General features: G+C 49.3%; 1 long non-coding RNA gene across 1 annotated transcript in view; it reads left to right on the forward strand.

Moving 5' to 3' along the window:
- Nucleotides 1–11,255: 11,255 nt before the first annotated feature.
- LOC138520690 (uncharacterized) overlaps nucleotides 11,256–14,724 on the forward strand; it is a 118,610-nt gene continuing 115,141 nt past the window's right edge. Inside the window, exon 1 of the long non-coding RNA XR_011282861.1 lies at nucleotides 11,256–11,785. This is a non-coding gene — a long non-coding RNA (uncharacterized lncRNA). The remainder of the gene's footprint in view (nucleotides 11,786–14,724) is intronic.

Here is a 14,724-nt window from a genome sequence, read left to right on the forward strand (position 1 = left end):
ATCAAAGGCCATACTTCGTTCCATGTTCCCATTTTCATTGATTTGTCTGATAGACATCTTAAAATTAATCCCCAGAAATCCGTACCAATGTTCTTCCTAAAACCAATTTGTTTTGGATCCAAAATTTGGTTGGTCAGAGTCCATTTCTGAATGTCTAACAACACCAAAGAAGCAAACAGTTTAGACTCAGGGTCAGCTATTGCAATTGGCCTATAACTCGAGGAACACAGACGAGACCCCTTTTTAAAAACGGTGAACACAATGGAAACCCTCCAAGATTGGGGAATATGTTTGGTACACAAGATGTTATCAAAAGGAAAGTACAGTATTCTGCCCCATAACAACGGATTTAGCTTTAGCATTTTATTAGATAAAGTGTTAGGACCTGGTGCTCCCGGGTTTTTAGATCTTTTAATTAGACCCACAATACCAGAGTGTGCCAAAGACCACTTTATTCTATCATCTACCCCAATCCCCTCCTTCTGTTCCCCGTTTTTGTAGAGACTAGAGAAGTGGCAGAACCAAACATCTTCAGTAATAGGATTTGGACTTATATCTTTCTGTGGCCGTTCCAAACCATTGATCAAATTCCAAAAATTAGAGGAGTTGACCCCCCTCAGAGATTGCAACATAGCTTCACCATCCAGTTGAGCTCTACGCTCTCTGTGGTTGATCATCCAGTTTGTATAGCTTTGTTTGATTCTTTTTTCATAATCAGCATATTGGTTTCAGATAGCCCTGATTTGTGTAAGTGTCGTAATTCTTTCCTTAGATGGATTTTACGGTCATGCACCTCGGTATCTGTGTAGTGGTTTTGGACTCTATTACCCCCTTGGCCTTTTGAATGAATTAGCCTCCAGCTTCTGTATATTTGCTGTTATATATTGTGTAAAATGTATCGCTGAATAGCTGCCAGCACGCTGATATAGGGATAGCAAATCGGAATCTCTAACCATGGTCGAGAAGAATTTTACAATTTTTTTATAGGTCCATTTAATTTTGTTACCCTTGGTATTTGACATCGCCCCTTCATTGTAAACATTGGCCACCGTGTGCTGAAAATTCACAGCTATTTCAAGAGTAAGCATGCAGTGATCGCTACAAACGAACTCTGTAACTTCAAATTTCACCAGATGTATACCCAACTCTCCAGTGAGAAAGATATAATCTATTATCGATTCACATCCCCTCGCTTTCCAAATGAAGTGGTCATTGTGCAATAAATTGAGCCCCCATAACTCTCCAAAGTGGATCTATAACCTCCCTCTCAGTTTGGCGTTCCCACCCACTCTGGTCTGGGTACCCGTATTGGAATATATCGCATCACCTATTACACGCTCAACCGAGCAGTCGGCATTCATATCACCTGCAATAACAAGTTGCCCCCCTGGATTCTCGTGAATCCATGCTTCGATTGTAACCCCTAAGTTAATTAACTCATTCTCCAGTTGTTGATCCGTCTGTTCACTAGGGTTCCAGTACACATTCACTATTAGTAGAGGCAGGCCCCCCACCCCGAAAGACACAGCCAAAAAGAAATGTGATAAACCCCATTCCCCCATTATAACCACTAGACTAGAGTCTTTGGACGCTATAATGAGCCCACCCTTCCCAACACAGTTTCGCTCAGGCCCGAGATTCTTGAATTAGAACAAGGTCAAACAGAGCCAATTCCATCATCAGCTTCCCATTGTTCAGTAAATTGTAGCACCCACGCGAGTTCCAGCTTAACAACTTCAAACAATTCAGTGAGCTAAAGAGGTTTGCCCAACTGTTTCAGCGTGTCAATAGATTCACGCAGAGACAGAGCTAACCACCTCCAATCTTGTTTTTCAGAGTTGGGTTCCTGGTTGGGGTTCAACCTCTCATTGTTCGCTTCATAGCTACCCCATTCACCCTTCCTTGCCCTTGTTCATTTAATTGACCAGAAGGAATCTTAGGGTTATGTACAAGGATATCAAAGCCTCTACATTGTAGCACTTCTGCTTCTTTCAAAAGTAGTGCCCTCACTACTAGGGAGGGTATAACCAAACGTACATAGTCATATCTGAATTTGTGGATAAAATCTACCAGGTATATATCCGCTGAGGTGATTTGGCTCAGTTCAGGGATTGAAGCAAAGAAAGACAATGTGTACGGTCGGTTCAAAGAAATATTGCCACCATCATTGAATAAAGATCTGAGAATGAGACCAGGTAAATCCGGGTTTCTGGGCTTTCTCAGATCTAACTCGTAATTCGTTGAAGTCATCTGCGCACGGCCCTCACCAACTACATTCACAACCTCATGTAAACCAGTAAGCTTGTGCCGAATGTCCTCTTGGCCTTCATTTTTGCTTTCGTTGCTGTCTATAGGTAGGTTTGCCGGGCCCTTAGCCACAGAGTCAGACATCTCCTCTGATGGATTAAGACTTTCTGCAAGCACCTTGAGAACCATACGCCGAAGAGCATCTTCCTTAATCTGTGACCCAGCCTTATTGTGACCTTTGAGCACTTCCATTACTTCAGTTGGAGTCAATATAGCTCCACTTGGTTCTTGACTGGTTACTTGATCAGACCCCGTGGTAAAATTAATATAGGCCTTGGTCTTCGAGTCTTTCCACTCCTTGTGACCAAGACCTGTATTAACTGTAATTCTCTCTTCACTCTTATGTGGGCCATATGGGTCGCGTGTATTAGGAATAGATTGTATCACCATGACCTTCGAGTCTGAGGCCATCAGGGGAACTTTGCCACCTGTTGGCCCCCAATCGTTGGTGGGGTCGGTTATCTCAGGACCATTGGAGGTTAAGGTCGAATTTTTGAAAATCTTGAAGACGTCGCCTCTTTTCTTTTTCATTACGTCGAAGAGCGCATAATCCCCCTCCGAGTATACGCTCTGCGAGGCTTGATCCGTGGTTTTCTTGTTAGGAGGAGGTAGACCAGGGGCAGTCTTAGCCCTGGGTGACCTTCCACATGGTCTTTCCAGTGCCACCTCCCCATTGGCAGCTTCTTGTATAATGTGTTTGAAATATGAGTCCCTCAAAAATTTCCTTGACGATTTTTTATTTAGCTCAGTTTTTCTTTTCTGTTTAGCTAATTTTTCTCCTGTTTTTTTGACATTTTGATTTGATAGTTATCATCCGCATCAACCTGCTTCTGGTTTCCTTCCTCCCCCATCTTCTGGTTTCCTTCCTCCACCATCTCCTTGTTCACTACCCCTGAGCTCCTTCCAGTCGGTGGAGCAGTCGGGACCCCTTCCCCTCCCTGTGTTTCGGGAATTATAATAAATTCCCCTGTTTTCCGCTGTCCCCACCTGCCCATTAGGCGTCTTTGCATTCGTCCCATCCCCCTTCTTTATGGGCATCTTTACTGGTTCAATCGTTTTTGCCAAAATCTGCAGTGCTTCTCCCATTCTAGATGGCAGCGCCACCACATCACTTGTTGATTTAGCTAGTAATGCCGCCTGCTTGCGTAGTTCAAGCAGGATCAATCTATTAAAGATTCCCAACATAGTTGAAATGTCCGACCCTCCTGATAGCTGGTTTAACTCTGCTGATGGTACATTGGTATTAAATTCAGTGGGGTACTCCTCCGACAAGAAGATACTGGGAGTGTCGAAGAGATAATCATTATTAGTAGTGGTCATAGGTTTACATGAGTCTTCCAATGTTGGTCCCCTGTCAAATGTATCTTTAGTATGCCCTGTTGACACCTCCTCCACAAACAGTGATTGGGGAGGATCACCCGCATCCCCCATCATTGTTTCTGCAAGTGAGCAATCCTGCGCACATCGCAGCGGTGCATCCTCCTCTTCATTCGACTCCGGGAAGGGCAGAGCCGCTGCCCTAGCAAGACTCGCCCGCCTCGTGCCGCTGCCCTAGCAAGACTCGCCCGCCTCGTGCCGCTGCCCTAGCAAGACTCGCCCGCCTCGTGCCGCTGCCCTAGCAAGACTCGCCTACCTCGTGCTTACCGCAGCAAGACTCGCCCGCCTCGTGCCGCTGCCCTAGCAAGACTCGCCCGCCTCGTGCCGCTGCCCTAGCAAGACTCGCCCGCCTCATGCCGCTGCCCTAGCAAGACTCGCCCGCCTCGTGCTTACCGCAGCAAGACTCGCCCGCCTCGTGCCGCTGCCCTAGCAAGACTCGCCCGCCTCGTGCCGCTGCCCTAGCAAGACTCGCCCGCCTCATGCCGCTGCCCTAGCAAGACTCGCCCGCCTCGTGCTTACCGCAGCAAGAAAGTCCGCTCCCGGTTCTTTCCTGAGCGGAGGGATTTGGTTCTTCCTGATGATGAACTAGGCCCGAGTCAAGCCGTGCAAGTAACCTCGTTCCACTACTACCACGCCGAGTGTAGCTAGCACGAGAACCTCAGGGGGTTGTATTCAAAAGGTGGACTACTCACATCAACAATAGTTCTTAACAGGTAGTGCCCACCCGACACCACCAGCCGAACAGCCGACACACTTGCGATGCACACTTCGGGTGCGTGCGCACGAGTGTGCGTGGGTTGCGCTGATGTAGCTGCTGGGCATGGGTTGTGGGCGGGGCCAAAACGACTTAACGTGGTCGTCACAAGCAATGAGAATATTACTTAATTCGGTCCTTCGCTGTTACGGCTGTATGGGGAAACCTAGCCATCCTCTTGCACATGTAGCCACTCCAGCAATGCATTGCACCAAGTAAATCCAAAGCAACACAGATGCCTGATACCAAACAGCGAGCCAGTAAGCCTCACCCAGCCCAACAGCCGACACACTTGCGATGCACACTTCATTTCTCTTTGCTGGTCTTGCAGTCCAGTTTCCTCTCTCTGCATACGCGAGCTACGCAGGCAACGGCCCTCCTCTTCAATATGCCACTTGCTCGCCTCCGCAGCCATAGACTGCCAAAGAAGACTGCACCAACTCTGCAGCCGCTCCGTGGCCAAAGGCAGTATTAAGGTCCTCCCACCTAGCGATAAACACTGCAGACAGACTGTCAAGGATCTGGAAACCAACATAGTAGAGTTGCCAAAGACTGCACCAACTCTGCAGCAACTCTGCGGTTGCTCTGCGGCCAAAGGCAGTGTAAAGGTCCTCCCACCTAGCGATAAACACTGCAGACAGACTGTCAAGGATCTGGAAACCAACATAGTAGAGTTGCCAAAGACTGCAGCAACTCTGCGTCCGCTCTGCGGCCAAAGGCAGTGTAAAGGTCCTCCCACCTAGCGATAAACACTGCAGACAGACTGCAAGGATCTGGAAACCAACATAGTAGAGTTGCCAAAGACTGCACCAACTCTGCAGCAACTCTGCGGTTGCTCTGCGGCCAAAGGCAGTGTAAAGGTCCTCCCACCTAGCGATAAACACTGCAGACAGACTGTCAAGGATCTGGAAACCAACGTAGTAGAGTTGCCAAAGACTGCACAAACTCTGCGGCTGAAGGCAGTATTTAGGTCCTCCCACGTAGCGATAAACACTGCAGACAGACTGTCAAGGATCTCCCTGTCTCTCATTTCTGTTTGTTTCTCCCGGTCTCTCTAGTCTGTCATCTCTGCTTGTTGCTCCCTGTCTCTTTGTCTCTCATCTCTGCTTGTTTCTCCAGGTCTCACTGTCTTTCTTCTACGATTGTTTCTCCTGGACTCTCCGTCTCTGATCTCTACTTGTTTCTCCCTGTCTCTCATCTCTGCCTGTTTCTCCCGGTCTCTGTCTCCCATCCTGGCTTGTTTCTCCCTGCCTCTCATCTCTGTTTGTTTCTCCTGTTCTCTCTGTCTCTCATCTCTACTTGTTTCTCCCTGTCTCATCTCTGCTTGTTTCTCCCGGTCTCACTGTCTTTCTTCTCCGATTGTTTCTCCCAGACTCTCTGTCTCGGATCTCTACTTGTTTCTCCCTGTCTCTCATCTCTGCCTGTTTCTCCCGGTCTCTGTCTCCCATCTCGGGTTGTTTCTCCCTGTCTCTCATCTCTGCTTGTTTCTCCCGGTCTCTTTTGCCAAAGACTGCACAAACTCTGCAGCAACTCTGCGCTGCTCTGCGGCTGAAGGCAGTATTTACGTCCTCCCACGTAGCGATAAACACTGCAGACAGACTGTCAAGGATCTCCCTGTCTCTCATTTCTGTTTGTTTCTCCCAGTCTCTCTAGTCTGTCATCTCTGCTTGTTGCTCCCTGTCTCTTTGTCTCTCATCTCTGCTTGTTTCTCCCGGTCTCACTGTCTTTCTTCTCCGATTGTTTCTCCCGGACTCTCTGTCTCGGATCTCTACTTGTTTCTCCCTGTCTCTCATCTCTGCCTGTTTCTCCCGGTCTCTGTCTCCCATCCTGGCTTGTTTCTCCCTGCCTCTCATCTCTGTTTGTTTCTCCTGTTCTCTCTGTCTCTCATCTCTACTTGTTTCTCCCCTGTCTCTCATCTCTGCTTGTTTCTCCCGGTCTCACTGTCTTTCTTCTCCGATTGTTTTTCACGGTCTCTGTCTCCCATCTCTGCTTGTTTCTCCTTGTCTCTCATCTCTGCTTGTTTCTCCCGGACTCTCTGTCTCGGATCTCTACTTGTTTCTCCCTGTCTCTCATCTCTGCCTGTTTCTCCCAGTCTCTGTCTCCCATCTTGGCTTGTTTCTCCCTGTCTCTCATCTCTGCTTGTTTCTCCCTGTCTCTCTGTCGCTCATCTCTACTTGTTTCTTCCCTTTCTCTCATCTCTGCTTGTTTCTCCTTGTCACTCTGTCGCTCATCGCTGCTTGATGCTCCCGGTCCCACTTGTTCCTCTTCCTCTTGTTCCTCCTATTACTTTGTTTATCCTACCCGCCTCTCTTTCGATTCTGTCTGCTTCTTTCTCCCTGTGTCTCTGTCTCTCCTCTGCTTCTCCCCTGTCTCTCTGCTCTGTCTCCCCATCTCTGCTCCCTGCATTTTGCTTTTGGTCACTCTGTTACTACCTCTCTCATAGCTGCCTCTCCCTCCACTCTGCCTCTGTGTCTCCTCTCTGCCTCTTGCTCATGTTGCCCCATCTCTCTCTCTCTTTCCTATCTGCCTCTCTCTACACTCTGCCTGCTTCTTCCTCTCTGTCCTCGTTGCCTACTGCTTTCTCTCTCTTCCACTCACTCTTTCTCTTCACTTTTCCCTCTCACTCTCCCCACTCATCTGTTTCTTTGTACTGTCTCCTGCTGTTTCTCTCGTACCACCTGTGTATTGTGCTCTGTTTCTTCCTCTCCTCGCTCTGCTTGTCTTTCTCTCTGTCTAGTTTTCTCTCCCTCTCTTTGTCTCTTCTTTTCTTTCTTGCTGTTTTCTTTCTATCTCTTTCCTCCTGTCTCAACCCTTTCCATCTCGATCTGCCTGTCTCTTTCTCTCACCCTTCTTGTCTCCATAGCTCCTCCTTGCCTGTTGCTCTCTTTATTCCTGCCTATCTTTCTTTTTGCTGTTTTTCTGTTCCTACCTGTGTTTCTTTCTTGCTGTGTTTCTCACTGACTGTCTTTCTTTCTTGCTGGGTTTCTGCCTCTTTCATTATCGCTGTGTTTCTCTCTGCCTGCCTTTATTCATTATTGCTGCTTCTCTCTACCTGTCTCTCTTTCGTGTTGTGCTTCTCTCTGCCTGTCTTTCTTTCTTGCTGTGTTTCTTTCTGCCTGTCTTTCATTATCGCAGTGTTTCTCTCTGCCTGCCTTTACTTGATTATTGCTGTTTCAATCTGCCTGTCTCACTTGCTTGCTGTGTTTCTCTCTGACTGTCTTTCTTTCTTGCTGTGTTTCTCTCTGTCTCTTTCTCTCTTGCTGTGTTTCTCTGCCTGCTGATAGTTCTTTCTTGCTGTGTTTCTCTCTGCCTGTCTTGTTTTCTTGCTGTGTTTCTCTGCCTGCAAATCTTTCTTTCTTGCTGTGTTTCTCTCTTATCTCTGCCAGTCTCTTTCTTGCTGTGTTTTTCTGTCCGTCTTTCATTATCGCTGTGTTTCTCTATGCCCGTCTTTCCCTCATTATTGCCGATTCTCTCTGTCTGTCTCTCTTTCGTGTTGTGCTTCTCTCTGCCTGTCTTTCTTTCTTGCTGTTTCTCTCTGCCCGCCTTGCCTTCATTATTTCAGTTTCTCTCTGCTTGTCTTTCTTGCTTGCTATGATTCTCTCTGCCTGTCTTTCTTTCTTGCTGTGTATCTCTGCCTGCTAATAGTTATTTGTTGTTGTGTTTCCCTCTTTGCATTGCTCCCTTTCTTTTTTGCTGAGTTTCCCTCTTTGCATCTCTCCCTGTCTTTCTTGCTGTGTTTCTCTCTGTCTGTCTTCCTCTCTTGCTGTGTTTCTCTGCCTGCTAATCTTTCTTCTTGCTGTGTTTCTCTCTCTGCCCCTCTGGGTTTATTTCATATTTTCATCCAATCCCTCACATTTGGAATCTCAAGCAATATCCAGCATTTGCATAAAAAACACAAGAGAAGCGACTGTGTGTGGGGATGAGGGGGGTGGGGGGGTTGCAAGGCGCGGGGCCCTTTCATGGACACCCCTGCCTTTAGTTCTTTATTTCTCTCCCTCGAAGGTTTTCTATCTCCTTCCCTCTCTCCTTCCTGCCTCTCCCCCTCTGCTGGGATTTCTATCTCCCTTGCTGTCTGCCTATTGATCACCAGCTCCCCTATTTCCTCTCTGTGTGTCTTTTTTTCTGCCTTTTCCTATTATCCCTCTCTATTTCCCTTTGATACTCCCCACTCTCTGCCCCTTCTATCTTCCTTTCCCGCTCACCTTCTCTCCATCTCTTCTGTCTCTGCTTCTCTTGTGTCCATGTTCTCTTTTTTTCCGCCTCCTCTGTCTTTTCCTAGCATCTCTCCCCTTTGCAGGCCTGTATTCTCTCCTCTGTCTCAGTTTCTCTCTCTCTCTCTCTCTCCTGTATGCCTGTCTCTGTCTTTCCATTTGTGTCTTCCTGTTTAAGTTTCTATCCATGCTCCTCTGTCACTCACCAGGTCTCCCTCTGTCGCTCTCTTCTTGTCGCCTCTTTCTCTTTGCCTGTATTTCTCTGGCTTCCTCTGTTAGTTTCTCACCCGACTTCTCCCTTGTTCTCCCGTCACTACATGTCTTTCTTTCTCCCTTTTCTCCTCTGCGTGATATTTTGTCTGTCTGTCTTGCATGTCTCCTCTTCTTTCTATGTCCCTTTTCACCTCGCTCTACTGTGCCTCGTCTTCCCCTCCCAGTCTCGGGAGGATAGCTCAGCGGTAACGTGCTCGCCTTGGAAGCAAGACGACACGGAGCAACACAGCTTCGATCCCAGGGTCCGCGCTTAGAAACCTCTGGGTATTAGGCGTGTTATAAATAACCTATCATATCTCATATCCACTCTGCTTATCGGCCTCACTCTCTCTCCTCTAGTCTATATCTTTCCTGTTTGTCTGTGTTAGTCTGTCTATCTCTTTCCTGTTTCTCTGTTAGTCTCTCTCTTTCCTGTTGTTTCTCTAAGTCTGTCTTTCTCTTGCCTGTTTCTCTGTGTTAGTCGGTCTCTATCTTTCCTGTTTCTCTGTGTTAATCTGTCTCTCTGTCCTGTTGTTTCCCTGTTACTCTATCTCTCTTGAATAATATGAGAGGGATTATAAGTGTCTCTCTCTATTCCACCACCTCTGTCTCCCGTTCACTGTCTCTTCTCTCTTCCTCTCTCTGCTTCTCATCATGTCCATGTTGCTCTCTCCCTCCTCACGTGTCTCTCTCCCACTCATCCTTTCCTCCATGTTCCACTCTCTCTGCATCTTCGGCGGTTCCCTCTCGTGTCTCTCACTCTGTCGTTATTGCTCTCTCTTTTCTGTCTTTAATCTGCAATATTTCTTTATTTCTATCCGACATTCACATTCGATCTCCTCTCTGCATGTTGTTCAGTCTACCTTTCTGAGTCTCTCTCTACTGTCTGTCTCTCCGTTCGGTCAGTGTTTCCTCTCTGCTTCTCTTCTCTGCTGTCTCGTCTCTCCCTCTCTTCTCTGTAGATCTCGTGTAACCGCCTCCCTCTCGGCACTGCCTGTCTCTCTTGTGTCCCTCTCCCTCCCACTCTCCTCTCTTCTCTGCTGTCTCATCTCTCCCTCTCTTCTCTGCAGATCTCTTGTACCCGCCTCTCTCTGCTCTCTGCCTGCATCTTCTGTGTCCCTCTCCCTCCCACCCTCCTCTCAGCTTCTCTTCTCTGCTGTCTCGTCTCCCCCTCTCTTCTCACTGTCTCTTCTCTGTCTGCCTCTCTTTTGTGTCCCTCTCCCTCCCACTCTCCTCTCTGCTGTCTCGTCTCTTCCTCTCTTCTCTGCAGCTCTCTTGTATCCGCCTCTCTCTCCTCTCTGCCTGCCTCTCTTCTATGTCCCTCTCCCTCCCACTCTCCTCGCAGATTCTCTTCTCTGCTGTCTCATCTCTCCCTCTCTTCTCACTCTCTGCTCTCTGCCTGCCTCTCTTCTGTGTCCCTCTCCCTCCCACTCTCCTCTCTGCTGTCTCGTCTCTCCCTCTCCCTCCCACTCTCCTCTCAGCTTCTCTTCTCTGCTGTCTCGTCTCTCCCGCTCTTCTCTGCAGATATCTTGCACCCGCAACACTGTCTCCTCTCTGCCTGACTCTCTTCTGTGTCCCTCTCCCTCCCACTCTCCTCTCAGCTTCTCTTCTCTGCTGTCTCGTCTCCCCCTCTCTTCTCACTGTCTCCTCTCTGCCTGCCTCTCTTCTGTGCCCCTCTCCCTCCCACTCTCCTCTCAGCTTCTCGTCTCTGCTGTCTCATCTCTCCCTCTCTTCTCACTCTCTCCTCTCTGCCTGCCTCTCTTCTGTGTCCCTCTCCCTCCCACTCTCCTCTCAGCTTCTCTTCTCTGCTGTCTCTTCTCTGCTGTCTCATCTCTCCCTCTCTTCTCACTCTCTCCTCTCTGCCTGCCTCTCTTCTGTGTCCCTCTCACTCTCCTCTCTTCTCTGCAGCTCTCTTGTATCTGCCTCTCTCTCCTCTCTGCCTGCCTCTCTTCTGTGTCCCTTTCCCTGCCACTCTCCTCTTAGCTTCTCTTCTCTGCTGTCTCGTCTCTCCCTCTCTTCTCACTGTCTCCTCTCTGCCTGCATCTCTTCGGTGGCCCTCTCCCAAGACTCCCTCCCACTCTCCTCTCTGCTGTCTCGTCTCACCCCTTTTCCCTGCAGATCTCTCCCGGTTCTGTCTGGATTTTGGGGGTCACTTGGGGTTTCATTGAAGAATGGAGGAACAGCCCCATTCCCCCTGGGCTGTGGGCGGGGTCTGCAGGTGTCTGGTGACAGGAGGCTGTGATTGGCTGAGCTCTCGCTGTTGCTGTGATTGACAGGCTGCTGGCGCCCTGTGATTGGCTGGTTTCTGAGCCGGGCTTCTCTCTTGCAGGTGAGGTGACTCTGGATTCTGGCACCGCTCATCCCCGGCTCATCGTGTCCGCGGACGGGAGAAGCGTGAGATGGGAACCCCGAACCCAGGACCTGCCCCACACCCCCCAGAGATTCACTCATCACTGCTGTGTCCTGGGGAGGGAGGGGCTGAGCTCCGGGGGGCATTACTGGGAGGTGGAGGTGGGGGGCAGCAGGGGCTGGATCCTGGGGGTGTGTGATGAGTCTGTGCCCAGGAAGGAGCAGCTCAGAGTATCACCTGCGCGAGGATTCTGGACAGTGAAGCTCCTCTGGAATGGTGAATACGAGGCTCTCACCTCCCCTGGGACCCCCCTGACGCCCCGCACTCCCCCCAGGGTCCTGGGCTTCTTCCTGGACTATGAGGCGGGCAGGTTCTCGGTCTACGATGCTCAGGACCGGGCTCTGCTCTTCACCTTCCCCGGGGCCTCCTTCCCCCGCACCCTGCGGCCCTACTTCGAGACATGGAGGACCGAGGGGGGGCTGCGGATCCTCCCGAGGGCAGGAGGGGACTGAGAGCAGCGGAGCCCGGCAGCAGGTAAGAGGGGGGGGGGGGTGGCTGCAGGTAAGGGGGGGGGCTGTGTCTGAGAGGTCAGCGAAGGGGGGGCTGCAGGTCAAAGGGTGCGTTGTGTCTGGGGGGTGCAGCTAAAGGGGGCGCTGTGTCTGTGAGGGGGAACTGCAGTGGAGTCTGGCAGCAGGTAAGGGGGCTGTGTCTTGGGGGCTGTAGGTAAGGGGGACTGTGTCTGGGGGGGGCACTGGTGGGGGCTGCAAGTGCGAGGGGCACTGTGTCTGTGAGGGTGGGGCACTGGGGGGGGGGCTGTGTCTGTGGGGGGGATTGGGAGCCCTGGCCAGCGGTATATAAAGGTAAGGGGGAGCTGTGGGGGCAGTGGCTAGTCTTTATTGGGGGGGCACTGCTCGCTCTTGCAGTGTCCGTTGTAGGGGGGCTCAGCTGTCAGTTTACTTCTGCAGGGGGGGGCGTAGACATGACTGAAGTTCTTGCAAAGGGGGGGGGGCAATTACTTCTTTCGGGCGCTGTCCTGGGATGTTTAAGAAGTGGGGGAGAGAAATGAGGGACGGGGGCGGGAACTGTTCTCTGTTTTTGGGGGGGGCGGGGGGGCTGGGGTTACTGTCCTGTATCTGAAAGGGAGGGGTGGCACTGTTATCTTGATCCAGGTGATATATATTTGGGGTGGGGGGGGTTAAGGGTTTCGGCGGGAGCCTCGTTTGAGCGGTGTCTGGGGTTTTGCAGATGTAATTTGGCGTCTACACTGAAGTAGAGGGGGCTGGGAGGCACAGTGGGGTCTCCTGTTAATTGATTTAGACCACCCCCACTACACCCCCATATATGCGGCTCTCACATTTATATTGCAAAACTGTAGCAGCAGCTTTTCTCATCCGTGACCCGCTTCCGCACAAGAAGGGCTTTTCAATGTTAGTTTTATGTGCAATAGTTATTATATAATGTCCTGCTATAGGCGCTTGGTGTGGAGTCATTTCTTCAGTGATATTTCCTGCCCTTTGGAGTTTCACTTATATTTTACGGCTCATCTCTATGGCAGAAAAGCCGCTTTACTTGGTTCTGAATCGCCATCTTTCTCGGTAACTGCTTGTCTCCCATTCCCTAGCCAACACTGGCCCCTAGTGGCACATTTAGGAAGGGGGTTATTTACATCCCTTGGTAGGTCTCTTTCTCGCTACTATTGCTTTCTCGGTAACTGCAAGTCTCCCATTCCCTGACCAACACTGACCCCTAGTGGCACATTTAGGAAGGGTTTATTTACATCCATTGGTAGGTCTTAAGTAATGTTACTATTTATTTAAACACTGTTTTATGGTTTTCTTTTTGCTGTTCTCTTTCTTTGTGACATCTTTTCAAACCACGTGGTCTTCAGCTCTTTATTAGTTTTATTTTATCCCGTTACACAGCTGCACTAACTACATACACATGCATGTGTGCACTGATATGTTCCTTTCTATGCTTGCATTGTAATAATGTCTCACTTTTGACTCATGGCAACAAATCATTATAATATTTTTCTGAGAGTTTTACTAACTACTCGCACTTACCTCTGACCATCTCTAAACATTTGCACAACACTTGGATATTTTTTCTCTGCTCCTTATGTCCATTAGCACTTACTCTTATCATCTGTCCTGTGACCTTTGATATCAGCTTGTCTGCCTCCCCCCTTCCCAGCTTGTCTTCTCCTCCCACCCCCAGCACTATTCTGAATCACCCTTTGACCTACTATGATAGTTGCTTGTTTTGTTCCTCTATATTTCTCCTCGCTTCATACCCCCCTCACCCTCCCTCCTCTCATTATACTCATGCATGACATTGATTGTCGTCAGGCATAGTAATGTTACTGCTTGTCTTGTCTCATACCCCCCTCCTCTCATTATACTCATGCACTACATCAATTGTCGTCAGGCATAGTAATGTTACTGCTTGTCTTGTCTCATACCCCCCTCTCCCTCCTCTCGTTATACTCGTGCACTACATCAATTGTCGTCAGACATAGTAATGTTACTGCCTGTCTTGTCTCATACCCCCTCCCCCTCCTCTCGTTATACTCATGCACTACATCAATTGTCGTCAGGTATAGTAATGTTACTGCTTGTCTTGTCTCATACCCCCTCCCCCTCCTCTCGTTATACTCGTGCACTACATCGATTGTCGTCAGGCATAGTAATGTTACTGCTTGTCTTGTCTCATACCCCCCTCTCCCTCCTCTCGTTCTACTCCTGCACTACATCGATTGTCGTCAGGCATGGTAATGTTACTGCTTGTCTTGTCTCATGCCCCTCTCCCCCTCCTCTCGTTATACTCATGCACTACATCAATTGTCATCAGGCATAGTAATGTTACTGCTTGTCTGGTCTCGTACCCCCCTTGTCCCCTGACCTCGTTATACTCGTGCACTACATCAATTGTCATCAGGCATAGTAATGTTACTACTTGTCTAGTCTCATACCGCCCTCCCCCTCCTCTCGTTATACTCGTGCACTACATCAATTGTCGTCAGGCATAGTAATGTTACTGCTTGTCTTGTCTCATACCCCCTCCCCCTCCTCTCGTTATACTCGTGCACTACATCAATTGTCGTCAGGCATAGTAATGTTAATGCTTGTCTTGTCTCATACCCCCCTCTCCCTCCTCTCGTTATACTCGTGCACTACATCAATTGTCGTCAGGTATAGTAATGTTACTGCTTGTCTTGTCTCATACCCCCTCCCCCTCCTCTCGTTATACTCCTGCACTACATCGATTGTCGTCAGGCATGGTAATGTTACTGCTTGTCTTGTCTCATGCCCCTCTCCCTCTCCTCTCGTTATACTCGTGCACTAAATCAATTGTCGTCAGGCATAGTAATGTTACTGCTTGTCTTGTCTCATGCCCCTCTCCCCCTCCTCTCGTTATACTCGTGCACTACATCAATTGTCGTCAGGCATAGTAATGTTACTGCTAGTCTTGTC

The sequence above is a fragment of the Ambystoma mexicanum genome, chromosome 13, assembly GCF_040938575.1.
Source record: "Ambystoma mexicanum isolate Mex_15411 chromosome 13, UKY_AmexF1_1, whole genome shotgun sequence".
In the NCBI taxonomy this organism is placed as follows: Eukaryota; Metazoa; Chordata; class Amphibia; order Caudata; family Ambystomatidae; genus Ambystoma; species Ambystoma mexicanum.